General features: G+C 47.3%; 1 protein-coding gene across 4 annotated transcripts in view; it reads left to right on the top strand.

The window, feature by feature from the left end:
• The window catches only part of LOC144893267 (uncharacterized), a 31,252-nt gene that overhangs the window by 15,829 nt on the left and 1,380 nt on the right, over positions 1–14,043 (top strand). For 2 of the 4 annotated variants that reach the window (XR_013624296.1, XR_013624295.1), the window contains exon 1: positions 6,502–10,115. The exons of the other annotated variants lie outside the window; for them this stretch is intronic. The gene's annotated coding sequence lies outside the window, so the exon portion shown is untranslated. Of the gene's footprint in view, positions 1–6,501; positions 10,116–14,043 lie in introns of those variants that run through there. 4 annotated transcript variants of the gene reach the window in all.

Here is a 14,043-nt window from a genome sequence, read left to right as displayed (position 1 = left end):
GTGAATTTCGGTGATGGCACTACAGTCATCCCTCGTTTATCGCGGGGGTTACGTTCCAGAACCCCCCGCGATAGGTGAAAATCCGCGAAGTAGAAACCATTTTTTTTTTTTTTTAAATATATTTTAAGCCTTTAAAAACCCTCCCCATACTCTTATAAACCTTTCCCACGCTCTTATAAACCCTTTCTACACTCTTAAACACACTTTTGAGACCCATCCTTACGTATTAGAAAAATATTTGTACGTGTATATATAGCTGTACAGTATATTTGAAAATACTGTAATAGATACTGGGTAAGTATATCAATAATCGTTTTTACTGTACTGCACAGCAAAGAAGAGCATTACAGCTCTTCTAAAGGCGCCACTTCAGCAGGCGCCTCGTCAGGTGGTGCAGTATCTTCGTCGTCATCCGGAACTTCTTTTCGTGCTGAAGACGTAGGAGTGTCTTCTTTCTTTTTTTCGGGTGAGGAACATACTACATAGTGATGGGCAGTTGCTGGCGCTGCCTTTTCTTCTGGGCGAGGAGGTTTTTATAGACTTCAATGCCTCCGTCGATTACATTTCTGAACTTCAACGAACGAATCATCTGGGGGTCCCATTCTTCAGCCCTTTCCTTAAGTTATTTTGCCATTCTCACTAGGGTTGTGAGGCATTCCAGTGATAGGCCTTCTTCTTCTTCATCCCCTGAACCCTCTTCTGCCTCTTCTTCTTCCTCACTTGCTGACTTCGTCATCTCCGCCAGGTCTTCGTCCGTTAACGGATCTGAGTGGGTCTCGAGCAGCTCCTCAACGTCATCGGGAGTCATATCGTTGAAGCCATCTCCTCCTAGTAATTTTGCCAGCTTCTCACTGCCTTATCTACTGCAGAGTGGTGGACTTCATCAGGAGAGAAACCCTTGTACACGTAATCGTGGACTACTTCTGGCCACAATTTTTTCCAGCAGGCATTCAAAGTTTCTGTCTTCATCTCCTTTATGGCCATCTGAATATTTTGCAGACACGTTGCAATGGTGTACTCACGCCAGTACGCCTTCAGCGAGAAGTTTTCGTCTGAGTCCATAGCCTCGACCAGGTGCTGCAGGGTGTTTCGCGTATAAAGTGCCTTAAATGCGCGAATGACGCCTTGATCCATGGGCTGTATCAGCGATGTGGTGTTTGGCGGTAAGAACTCTATTTGTACGCCATCATACGACAGGTCGAGCGCGTGACCTCCTGCATTATCCATGAGCAACAGCACTTTGAACTCGAGTCCTTTTTCTGCGAGATAAAGCTTGACCTCGGGAATGAAGCACTGGTGGAACCAATCCGATGTGAGGAGTTTCGTAATCCAGGACTTCTGGTTGTGCATCCAAAACACTGGCAGCTGGTTCTTATTTTTGTTTTTGAGGACCCTTGGGTTTTTGGACTTATAAATAAGACCAGGCTTTATCATAAAGCCCGCAGCATTCCCACACATTACTAAAGTCACCCGATCTTTGTGGGCCTTAAATCCAGGGGCTCTGGCTTCCTCGATCATGATGAAAGTGCGAGACGGCATCCGTTTCCAAAATAAGGCTGTCTCATCCATATTAAAAACTTGTTCAGGCTTATAACCCCCTTCCTCGATGATCGTCCTGAACGTCTCATTCACGTACCCCTCGGCGGCAGCTTTATCAGCAGAAGCAGCTTCTCCATGCAGGACCACGCTCTTTAGCTTAAATCGTTTTTGAAATTTTTCAAACCAACCCTTGCTGGCATCGAATTTGGTTGGTTTGGTGGGAGATGCGGTCGATGGTTCGGATTCGGGGTCGTCGTCGCCAGCGCCTTCAGCAAACTTGGCATAAAGCTGCCTGGCCTTCTCACGGATAACGTTGGTATCCAGTGGGATATTCTTCTTCCTGCAGTCACTGATCCAAAGGGCCAATGCAGACTCCATCCTTACAATGGCCTTATTGCGTGAAGTTACCACCCTTTTCGCTGTCTGGTTAAAGGACACTGCTGCCGTCGCCCTTATATTATTTTCGTCCTTCTTAATGTACCGGACCGTAGATTCATTGAGCCCGTAATGGCGGCCTACAGCCGCAAAGCTTCTCCCTTCCTTTAACATGTCGAGGAGTTTCACCTTCTCTACGATATTAAGCATCTTCCTCTGGCGCTTTGGTTCAGTGCCAGAACCCTTAGAAGACGCAGAACGTTTACCCGTCATCACATAAAATGCACAAAAACACAACACCGCAGGATACTGAACAGCGTGCTCTGATTGGTCGCGTCTCATCCATCTGCCAATAGTGTGCCGCGTACGAAATCATCTGGGCAAATGAGCGCAAGCAACCCAAGCTTGGTTTTCCATACGCGCGATTCTTTGTCTACTCATTTATAATGCGTATTTTATTTTGATTTACTGTAATATTCTTTTAATATAGGTTTTAATTAATGTGTTATATTTTTATTTATATTATTATTAATTTTTTAGGCTAGAAAATGCTTATTTTACCGCAAAAATAATTAAAATCTAAAAAAATAAAAATACCTATAGGCCGCAGAATCCCGCGATATAATGAAAAATCCGATATATAATTTTACATATACTAGCGAGAAAAACCCGCGATGTACCGAAGCCGCGAAAAGTGAAGCGCGATATAGCGAGGGATTACTGTATATCTAATTTTTATTAACCCCTTGAAAACAGTCCTCATGCCAAATTTGGTGCTTTTAACAGAAAGTGAACAATTGGAGCACATATCTGCCCCCACTATATGTGGCAACTTCAACGATCATCATGCCAGCTGGCTGGGTGTGGGTACCCCTCTCACCAGCCACGGCATCTCAGCAAAGGACTTCTGCGACTCATTGGGACTGACACAATCTGTCAATTTCCCGACCCCGGATCTCAGTCAACGGAGCATCTTCTCTTCTAGACTTGGTTGTGATGAACTTCCCTGAAATGTCTGCTGTTCTTCTTCTCCTCCAATTGGTTCATCTGATTATTTCCTTGTTAAAGTGGACATCTCTCTGGCCGTTCTCAGAGAGCCTCCTCAGCGTCGATGTGTCTGGCATTTCACTCAGGCCGACTGGCACGGTCTTCAAGCAGCCATCAATCATCTGGACTGGTCTCCCATCTCTACTGCCTCTGACATCAACTCGTACTGGGAATTATTCCAAAGAAAATTGCTCTTTCTGAAGCACAGATTTATCCCATCTCGTCTTCAGTTCTCACGCCCTTCCTCCTGTCCATGGAACACAGAATCTTGTGGCGAGGCAGTTGCCCTGAAAAAACCTGCCTTCGCCTCATGGAAGGCAAATCCAACGGAAGGCGATCTCATTTCCTTTCACAAAGCCCGGAACAAGTGTGTGTCTACCCTCAGGAGAACCAGGAAACAATATCTCTCTACTCTTAAGACTGAACCCTCAAACCTGTCTCCTTCCTCTAAGTCCTGGTGGCGTCTGGTCAAATCTCCGCACGTGAAAAATCTGAATGCCTCAACTCTGTGTTTGCCTCAAAATATTTTGTCCCAAACCCATCTCACTCTGTACACAACTTATCCAGTCGAACCCAGCTGCTCTTGGACTCTGTGTCCCTCACTCCTGACAAGGTGGAGAAGTTTCTGTCAAAGCTCGACTCTGATTCTGCAACCGGACCAGACGGCATCAGCCCACGGGTCCTAAAATCCTGCTCTGCCGCTCTATCTCACCCTCTCTCTGTTCGCTTCACTCTCTCTTTTGCTCAAGACCATCTTCCATCTGTTTGCAAATCAGCCAACATTACCGCTTTACACAAAAACGGTGCAAAAACAGATCCTTGCAACTACAGACCAATCAGCTTGCTACCAATCATCAGCAAGGTCATGGAATCCATCATTGCTTCTGATATTAAATCCTTCCTCTTCTCCAATGGCTTGATCTCAGATCAATTTGGATTCAGACCAGGTCACTCTACTCTGGACATGCTGCTTCTGCTGTCTCAACAATGGATGGAGGCCCTCAACACCAAACAGTAAATCAGAGTCGTCTCCCTTGACATATCTCGTACCTTCGATACAGTCTGGCATCCCGCCCTGCTCGCAAACTCTCCTCTTATGGTATCCATGGAAATCTCCACGCATGGCTTGCGGTTTCCTCTCCGATCGCAGTCAACGTGTGGCCCTGAATGGAATTCTCTCATCTCCCCTTCCTATTCAGGCTGGAGTTCCTCAAGGCAGTGTTCTGGGCCCTGTGCTTTTTTTGGTATTAATCAATGATTTTTCCAACTCTCTGGAAAATCCTCTCTATGTCTTTGCTGATGACCACTCTCTGCCGCTCCATATCTCACCCCTCAGATCAGCAGTCTGCAGCCTCTTCACTCTCTGCAGACCTCGACAAAATCACTAACTTGTCAAACAAGTGGAACATGTCTTTCAATCCTGACAAATCTCGCACTCTCATTATGTCTCTCCGAAAAAACTGACTGGACAACCCTCCAATCTACTTTCTCAACAATCCTCTTCAAGAAGTTCTGTCACTCAAGCGTTTGGGTCTCACTATCTGCCATGATCTTTCCTGGGAAAACCACATTTCCAAGCTGAATTCCAAAGCCAGTCGCCGACTGGGCATCCTCCGTCGTGTGAAGTCCTTTCTTGGCACACCTGAACTCCTCACCACATACAAACCTTTCATCCGCAACTTGATGGAATATTTATCTTCCCGCTGGGCAGGTGCTCCTGCCTCACACCTAACTCGGCTTCACGCTGTAGAAGCCAAAGCTTTCAGAATCATTGGAATCTCCTGCGATGAAGCTGATTCTGAGGTCCTTTCTCTCTCTCACCGCAGGCAGGTTGGTGGTCTTTCTGTTTTCTACTGACTCCTCTCTGACCTAGCTCCCCCAGATCTGTCTGTGCTGTGTCTTCCAAATATTCCTTCAGCTCGCACAAGAACTGCTAGCAACCCTCTTCTGGTGAAACTGCTAAAATCAAGACTTTGTGCTCACCTTTACTCTTTCGTTCCTCTTATCTCCCGCCTCTGGGACAAACTCACACACTCTCTGCAATCCCTCTCCTCCCTCCAGGTCTTTGAAACATCTGTTCACCACCATCTCTTATCTTCCTCCATCCAAAACCTTGATCTTTTCTACCCCCTTTAGTACACCCCTAATCCACTTCTTTCAATCTCCGACTTCATTCCTGAAATTAATGGTGGTGTCAATTTGTTTTTATATACCGTGTACCCATCCCTCCCTCCCCCCCCCCCCCCACCCCCAGCCCTATCCCTCCCACAGATCTCCCGATGTCGCTGTTCTCTACTGTGGTGCCTGTGTACTTCCCTCTCTCTCCCCATCTTGACTCCCCCTCCCTTTATTGTTTTATGTGTCCATTTATGTTTTATGTGCTCATGTGTATTGTGCTAGCTCTTACACGAGCCTCAAAAGTGAAGGCCACGCTGGATTGGCTGAATATGAAGAAAATAAATGTTATTGTGTGACTCAAAGTCCTGACTTGAACCCACTTGAACATTTCAGGTGACTTGAAAATTCCAGTCCATCGACGATCCCCATCAAACGTGGCAAAATGAGTAATTTTCATGTAAAAAAAAAAAAAAAAGGGCAAAGATTTCACCATCTCACTGTACAAAGCTGGTAGAGACCAAAAAGACTCACAGCAGTCATTGCTGCAAAAGGTGTTTCCACCAAGTACTGACCAAAGGGGTTGAATACTTTTTCAACCTGTGAATTTTGATTTGTACATTTTTTTTGCAGGTATTCCTGACATGTAACCTCCTTCAACTATAACAGTGTTTAGTGTGACCTCTTCAGTTATGAATGAAAAAGTTCATGAGGGAAAATGGGTTTCACATAATTTTCAATTCATCTAAATGTGGCGTTATTGGTAGGATGTGAATACTTTAGCAGGCCACTGTAACTATTGCAAAAAAAGATGAGAGAAAAATATAAAGGAAAATATCAACAGATATACACTGACAACTGGGAGAACGACAGAGCAGGGACATATAAAAAATAGTTGGACAGATTGGGCATGGACAAAAAAGGCTCATTAGAATGGCTAAGAAGAGGTCAGCTCAATTGGGACAAGGAACTAATCATTATTAATGCCCAAGATCAAGGACATCACAAATGGCTTTAAGAAAATGGTGGGACTGAGTCAATCGGACAAGTATAGATTTTGCAAGGTACGAACAGAAAGCCCAAGCCACCTCCGATCAGGATGTGAAAAAAACTCATGTCAGAACAGCTGTACACCCAAAGGCACAACAAAGTATGTGGATTAATTCACTGGCACATCTGCAAAAACTTCAATAACTCTGTCCCAGAAAACTCATGAAACCATGATCCAAAAGTATTAATTGAGAACAAGGAAGTAACGTTCACATACGACCTGATGATCCCATCGAGTGTGAATGTAAAAAACAAAGAAGTGCAACTGGGTATAGTACTGTGGTAAAACAAGACCTCTACTCTAACAGCGGTGGAGCCAGGCTTGTTTGATACTGTTATGTCGGGGGTGGGGGGGTGGGCAGAGGAATATCTAGATCCAGGTAGATCTGCATAGGTAGGTACTCGACTGTCGTGATAGGGAATCTACCTGTAATAAGTTCTATGTTTAGCCGGATGTCGGCATAAGTTGTATCTGTGTCCCCGCCACGAGGGGGCGGGGCATGCTAATTAGTACAGGGATTATGGGTAAAATTCCCTCGTGTGTCGTCCCCTCTGTGAGCAACCCAGTGTCCCTTATGGCAACGCAATCCCATAGAGTTCTTCCAAAGTTCTTCTTCCAAAGTAAATTGCTCTCTCTCATGCACAGATTTATCCCATCTCGTCTTCAGTTGTCATACCCTTCCTCCCATCCATGGTACACGGAATCTTGTGGTGAGGATGTTGCCCTGAAACAACTTGCCTTCGTCTCCTGCAAAGTAAATCCAACGGAAGGAAATTCATTTCCTTTCACAAAGCCCGAAACAAGTGTGTGTCCACCCTCAGAAGAGCCAGGAAACAATATCTCTCCTTTCTCAAGCCCGAACTCTCTTATCTGTCTCCCTCTTCCAAATCCTGGTGGCGTCTGGTAAAATTTGTTTCTGGTGTTTGTTGTTCCTCCGAATGAATTCCTCCTCCTCCGAATTCATTCATTCATTCATTCGTTCCTCCTCCATCCCCTCCCTCACCTCAAACGGCTACACAGCTGATTCCGCACGTGAAAAAGCTGAATGCCTCAACTCTGTGTTTGCCTCTAAATCTTGTGTCCCAAACCCATCCCTCTCTGTACCCAGTCGTACCCAGCTGCTCCTGGACTCTGTGTCCTTTCCTCCTGACAAGGTGGAAAAGTTTCTGTCAACCCTCGACTCTGATTCTGCAACTGGACCTGACGGCATCAGCCCATGGGTCCTAAAATCCTGTTCTTCCTCTCTTTCACTCCCTCTCTCGGTTCTCTTCACCCTCTCTTTTGCTCAAGGCCATCTGCCATCTGCTTGGAAATCAGCCAACATCACCGCTTTGCACAAAAAAGGTGCAAAAACAGATCCTAGCAACTACAGACCAATCAGCCTTCTCCCAATTATCAGCAAAGTCATGGAATCCATCATTGCTTCGGATATGAAATCTTTCCTCTTCTCCAATGGCTTGATCTCTGATCATCAATTTGGTTTCAGACCAGGTCACTCTACTACGGACATGCTGCTTCTGCTGTCTCAACAATGGATGGAGGTCCTCAATGCCAAACAGGAAATTCGAGCTGTCTCCCTTGACATATCACGTGCCTTCGATACGGTCTGGCACCCCGGTCTGCTCACCAAACTCTCCTCCTTTGGTATCCATGGAAATCTCCACGCATGGCTGGCGGACTTCCTCTCTAGTCGTAGTCAAAGTGTGGCCCTGAATGGGTTTCTCTCATCTCCTCTTCCTGTTCAGGCTGGAGTTCCCCAAGGCAGTGTTCTGGGCCCTGTGCTTTATCTGGTCTTCATCAATGATCTCTCCGACTCTCTTGAAAATCCTCTCTATCTCTTTGCTGATGACTCCACTCTCTCCCGCTCCATTCCTCATCCCTCAGATCGGCAGTCTGCAGCCTCCTCACTCTCTGCAGACCTGGACAAAATCACAGACTGGGCAAACAAGTGGAACATCTCTTTCAATCCTGACAAATCTCACACTCTTACGATGTCTCTCCGAAAAGACCGACTGGACAACCCTCCCATCCACTTTCTGAATAATCCTCTCCAATAAGTTCTGTCACTCAAGCTTTTGGGTCTCACGATCTGCCATGATCTTTCCTGGGAAAACCACATTTCAAATCTGGCCTCCAAAGCCAGTCGCCGACTGGGCATCCTCCGTCGTGCGAAGTCCTTCCTTGGCACACCTGAGCTCCTCACCACATACAAGGCTTTCATCCACAGCTCAATGGAATACTGCTCTCCCCTCTGGGCTCTCTCCTCTCCCTGCCTCACACCTAGATCGCCTTCACGCTGTTGAAACCAAAGCGTTCAGGATCATTGGAATCCTCCGCGATGAAGCTACTTCCGAGGGCCTTTCACTTGCTCACCGCAGGCAGGTTGGTGGTCTTTCTGTCTTCTACCGACTCCTCTCCGGCCTTGCTCCTCCAGCTCTCTCTGGGCTCTGTCCCCCAAATATTCCTACAGGTCGCACAAGATCTGCCTGCAACCCTCTTATGGTTAAACTGCCAAAATCAAGACTCTCTGCTCACCTTCATTCCTCTTTTCTCCCGCCTCTGGAACAAACTCCCTCACTCTCTTCAATCCCACTCCTCCCTCCAGGTCTTTAAAACAGCTGTTCACCACCATCTCTTATCTTCCCCCATCCAAAACCTTAATCTTTTCTACCCCCGCTAATTTCACCCCAAATCCACTTTTTTGAAATACCAACTTCTTTCCTGGAAGTCCTTGGTGTCCTTGTGTTTATACTTCTCCCACCCCCCACCCCCCTTCCCACGCCGCCGCCTTCCCCCAAGCCCTCTCCCTCCCACACATTCCCGATGTCCCTGCTCTCAAATATTGTGTTTATGTGCTACACCTTCTCTCCCCATCTTGTCTACCGCTCCCTTTTTTATATACTATGTTTGTTTGTCTGTCTGATTTGTTTGTGTGATTAATGTTAGCTCTTTCACGAGCCTCGATTCTGTATACAAAAAAAACAACAAAAAAATAAAACACTTAGATAGGCCCTTTGTGCACCACGTTAATTAAATCCCCTCCCTTACAATAAAACAAAGCGGAAAGACAAGTAGGTTGCGGCCGCGTACAACGCCGGCATGGGCGTCAAACATCGTGCTAACAAGCAAGAGCCACGCCCAGGGAACGTGTGATTGGTTGGAGTAAGAAGCTGTCTGCTGATTGGTGGAAGGAAGCGGCACACTGATTGGCCACCGGCCGTGGACACCTCGGCCAATCAGTGCAGAAGGCGCAAACACTCGGCCAATCAGTGCGGAAGGCGCGAACACTCGGCCAATCAGTGCGGAAGGCGCAGAAACACGACTTAAAAGCAGGTTGCTGGTTGGAGGACAAGCGCCGTTGACGTCGGAAGGCGCGAAAAGACCACCAAGAAGTGAGGGACTGATTGGGAGAGAAAGGGCTGACGTCACACCGCGGATGACAAAATGACTCGCTCGTGGACATTTTGCTCTCTTCACTCTGGGTCCTGCGCGTGCTATTGGTGCTTTCTTCCCTGATTTCCTCTTGGTGCTTGGAGCGAGGCTTGGTGCTACGAGCAAACGGGACCTCGCGTGCGACCGACGAGCGGGCGAGCGAAGTGTGCCGCTGAGCAGGTGAGACCGGGGCGAGCGGGCGGCTCGGGGCCTAGCAGAGCGTGAACGAGGAGGATGGAAGCCTGCTTCGCGTGAGCGCCGGAGCCTGTGCGATTCCTGACGGACACATCCAGCCAAACTAAGATAAGCTCACATCCACAAACGCACACACAACGGTTTCTTTGATTTAATTAATTCCCATTTGTTTGTATTTGAAGTGAAGTGTGGGAGCGCTCCATTAGAGGGGTTTAGTGATTACTGGCGCGTTATTTTCCTGTCCCGCTATTTATTGTAAATAAATCCTTGTATTATTTTCTTTTCTATTCAAAATCCTGTGTTCGTGTGAGTTCATTCCCTGCAGGATCGGAGCTGCCAGTGAGATCGCCAGGTAAGCCAGGTAAGAGCTTTCACCGCTTCTTCTTTTTTTCCCTTTTTTTTTTTGTATACAAGATCGAGGCTCGTGAAAGAGCGAACATTAATCACATAAAAAGTCAACCCGACACATAAAACACAAAATAAGGGGAGCGGTAGACAAGATGGGGAGAGAGGGGGTAGGACACAAACACAACATTTGAGAGCAGGGACATCGAGAGAAATGTGGGAGGGAGAAGGCTTGGGGGGAGGTGGGAGAGGTATAAAACATATGAACATATGTATAAAACAAGGACTTCCAGGAAAGAAGTTGGAATTTCAAAAAAGTGTATCTGGGGTGAATTAGCGGGGGAAGAAAAGATCAAGGTTTTGGATGGGGAAAGATAAGAGATGGTGGTGAACAGCTGTTTTAAAGACCTGGAGGGAGGAGTGGGATTGAAGGGAGTGGCGGAGTTTGTTCCAGAGGCGGGAGAAAAGGGGTAATGAAAGAGTGAAGGTGAGCAGAGAGCCTAGATTTTGGCAGTTTAACCAGAAGAGGGTTGCTGGCAGATCTTGTGCGACCTGTAGGAATATTTGGGGAACAGAGCACAGAGAGAGCTGGGGGAGCAAGGCCGGAGAGGAGTCGGTAGAAGACAGGAAGACCACCAACCTGCCTGCGGTGAGTGAGTGACAGGCCCTTGGAGTTAGCTTCATCGCAGGAGATTCCACTGATTCTGAAAGCTTTGGTTTCAACAGTGTGAAGCCTAGCTCGGTGTGAGGCAGGAGCACCGGCCCAGAGGGGGGAACAGTATTCCTTTGAGCTGTGGATGAAAGCCTTGTATGTGGTGGGGAGCTCAGGTGTGCCAAGGAAGGACTTCGCACGACGGATGATGCCCAGTCAGCGACTGGCTTTGGAGGCCAGCTTGGAAATGTGGTTTTCCCAAGAAAGATCATGGCAGATAGTGAGACCCAAGAGCTTGAGCGACAGAACTTCTTGGAGAGGATTGTTGAGAAAGTAGATGGGAGGGTTTTCCAGTCGGTCTTTTCAGAGAGACATAGTAAGAGTGTGAGATTTCTAAGGATTGAAAGACATGGTCCACTTGTTTGAATAGTCTGTGATTTTGTCCAGGTCTGCAGAGAGTGAGGAGGCTGCAGACTGCCAATCTGAGGGATGAGGAATGGAGCGGCAGATAGTGGTGTCATCAGCAAAGAGGTAGAGAGGATTTTCCAGAGAGTGAGAGAGATCATTGATGAAGACCAGAAATAGCACAGGGCCCAGAACACTACCTTGGGGAACTCCAGCCAGAACAGGAAGGGGAGATGAGAGAAATCCATTCAGGGCCACACGTTGCCTACGACCAGAGAGGAAGTCCGCAAGCCATGCATGGAGATTTCCATGGATACCATAGGAGGAGAGTTTGGTGAGCAGAGCTGGGTGCCAGACCATATCGAAGGCATGTGATATGTCAAGGGAGACAGCTCTGATTTCCTGTTTGGCATTGAGGACCTCCATCCATTGTTGAGACAGCAGAAGCAACATGGCCAGAGTAGAATGATCTGGTCTGAATCCAAATTGATGATCAGAGATCAAGCAATTGGAGAAGAGGGAGGATTTGATATCCGAAGCAATGATGGATTCCATGACATTGCTGATAATTTGGAGCAGGCTGTTTGGTCTGTAGTTGCAAGGATCTGTTTTTGCACATTTTTTGTGTAAAGCGGTCATGTTTGCTGATTTCCAAGATGCTGGCAGATGACCTTGAGCAAAAGAGAGGGTGAGATAGAGCGGCGGAGCAGGATTTTAGGACCGGCGGCTGACGGCTGATGCCGTCTGGTCCAGTTGCATAATCAGAGTCGAGGTTTGACAAAAACTTCTCCACCTTGTCAGGAAAGAAGGACACAGAGTCCAGGAGCAGTTGGGTTCGACTGGGAAAGGTGGGAACCGAGAGAGATGGGTTTGGGACCCATGATTTTGAGGAAAACACAGAGTTGAGGCATTCGGCTTTGTCACGTGCGGTGTCAACTGTGCAGCCATTTGAGGTAAGGGAGGGGATGGAGGGGGAACAAACACCAGAAATGGATTTGACCAGATGCCACCAGGATTTGGAGGAAGGGGACAGGTTTGAGAGTTCAATCTTGAGTGTAGAGAGATCGCGCTTCCTGGCACTCCTGAGGGTAGACGCACACTTGTTCCGAGCTTGGTGGAAGGAACTGAGATTGCCTTCAGTTGGATTTGCCTTCCTAGAGGCAAAGGCAAGTTGTTTCAGGGCAACTGCCTCACCACAACATTCAGTGTACCATGGGTGGGAGGAAGGGTAAGACAACTGAAGACGAGATGGGATAAATCTGTGCATGAGAGAGAGCAGTTTGCTTTGGAAGAATTGATGTCAGAGGCAGTAGAGATGGGAGACCAGTCCAGATGATTGATGGCTGCTTGCAGACCGTGCCAGTCAGCCTGAGTGAAATGCCAGACTTGTCGGTGCTTAGGAGGCTCTCTGAGAATGGCCAGAGATGTCCACTTTAACAAGCACGTTATCAGAAGAACTGATTGGAGCAGAAGAAGAGCAGCAGACATTTGCAGGGAAGTTTTCATAACCAAGTCTAGAAGAGAAGATACTCCATTGACTGAGATCTGGGTCGGGAATTTGACAGTTTGTGTCAGTCCCAAAGAGTCGCAGAAGTCCTTTGTTGAGGTGCCACGGCTGGTGAGAGAGGAACCCACACCCAGCCAGCTGGCGTGATGACAGTTGAAGTCGCCACATATGAGGAAGTGAGAGTTTGGATGAGTTGATAGAAGTTGGTCCATGTTGTCCGACAACGAAGTGTAAATGGAGTCATCACTGTTTGGAGGATGGTACAGAACACATATGAACAAAATGTGGGAGCGGAGAGGAAGCCGTAGCCAGAGGTACTCCGGGGGGTGGGGTGGACAGAGGGCAGTGCAAGGAGAGTGAGGAAGAGAGTTTTTGATACAAGATAGCCACCCCACCACCAGGATGAGGCTCAGGTCTGTCATACAGGAGGAGGGAGTAACCAGGAAGAAATATTAAGGAATGAAAGACATCTTGAAGGAGGAAAGTTTCTGTTTAGCAGATCAAGTCTGGATTGTCAGAAGCAACCTGAATGGAGAGATCAATCAGGTTTGAGCGAAAGCCCCGGATGTTTGAGGTCCATACCGTTAATGAGGAGAGAGGGGGAGCATCGGCTGCAGGGCAGGGGAGGGGAAGGTTAGGGTCAGATGGAGGATGATAGGGGGAGGTAGGGAGAGCAGTTGATAGTGTGTCAGAGATTACGGAAGAGTTACAAGAAAGGGAAGGATGAGGACGATGAAAGGTTTGATGGTGATGGGATGAGGCACAGTGAGGGGTTGTTTGAGGGGGGGAATAGGAAAGTAGAAGGTTGGGGGAGGTATGAGATAGAAGGGAGACAAAGTGGGGAGGAGGAAGCTTTGAGGAGGAGGTGGGAGGGGGGAGAATTTGGGAGGGATGGTTGGGGGGGAGATTTGAAGGGGAGCGGTGGCGGGGGAGTTTTGAATGGGAGGGGAAAGGGGGGGAGTTTAGGAGGGGCAAGGGGGGAGTTTAGGAGGGGAGGGGCAAGGGGGAGTTTAGAAAGTGGATGATTAATGAAAGACGAACATTTATAACAATTTGGGTTTATTGTGATTTTCAAGTTAGTGATCCGTTTAAGAACGATGGAGGAGGGGTGGAATGAATGTGAATTTAGAGCATGTCGTGATTTAGAATTAGAAGAGGTTGAATTTTTTTTTGAAGTAGAATGGGTTGGAGAGGAAATTGAAAAGAGCCTTTTAAATAGGAAGTAAAACAGTGTGTTGTAATATACCACTGAATAAAACACTGCAGGGGAAAGTTTAAACATATTTAAACAGAACCGTGAAGAACAGTCATATTCACAAAAATACCAACAGGGAGAGGGCTGAGAGGGACAACCACGAGTCACGTAAACAGGGGAAAAGG

Source organism: Myxine glutinosa, chromosome 8 (genome assembly GCF_964187855.1).
Source record: "Myxine glutinosa chromosome 8, kmMyxGlut1.1, whole genome shotgun sequence".
In the NCBI taxonomy this organism is placed as follows: domain Eukaryota; kingdom Metazoa; phylum Chordata; class Myxini; order Myxiniformes; family Myxinidae; genus Myxine; species Myxine glutinosa.
Note: the sequence above shows the minus strand (reverse complement) of the source record. Positions and strands in the feature narration are given on the sequence as shown.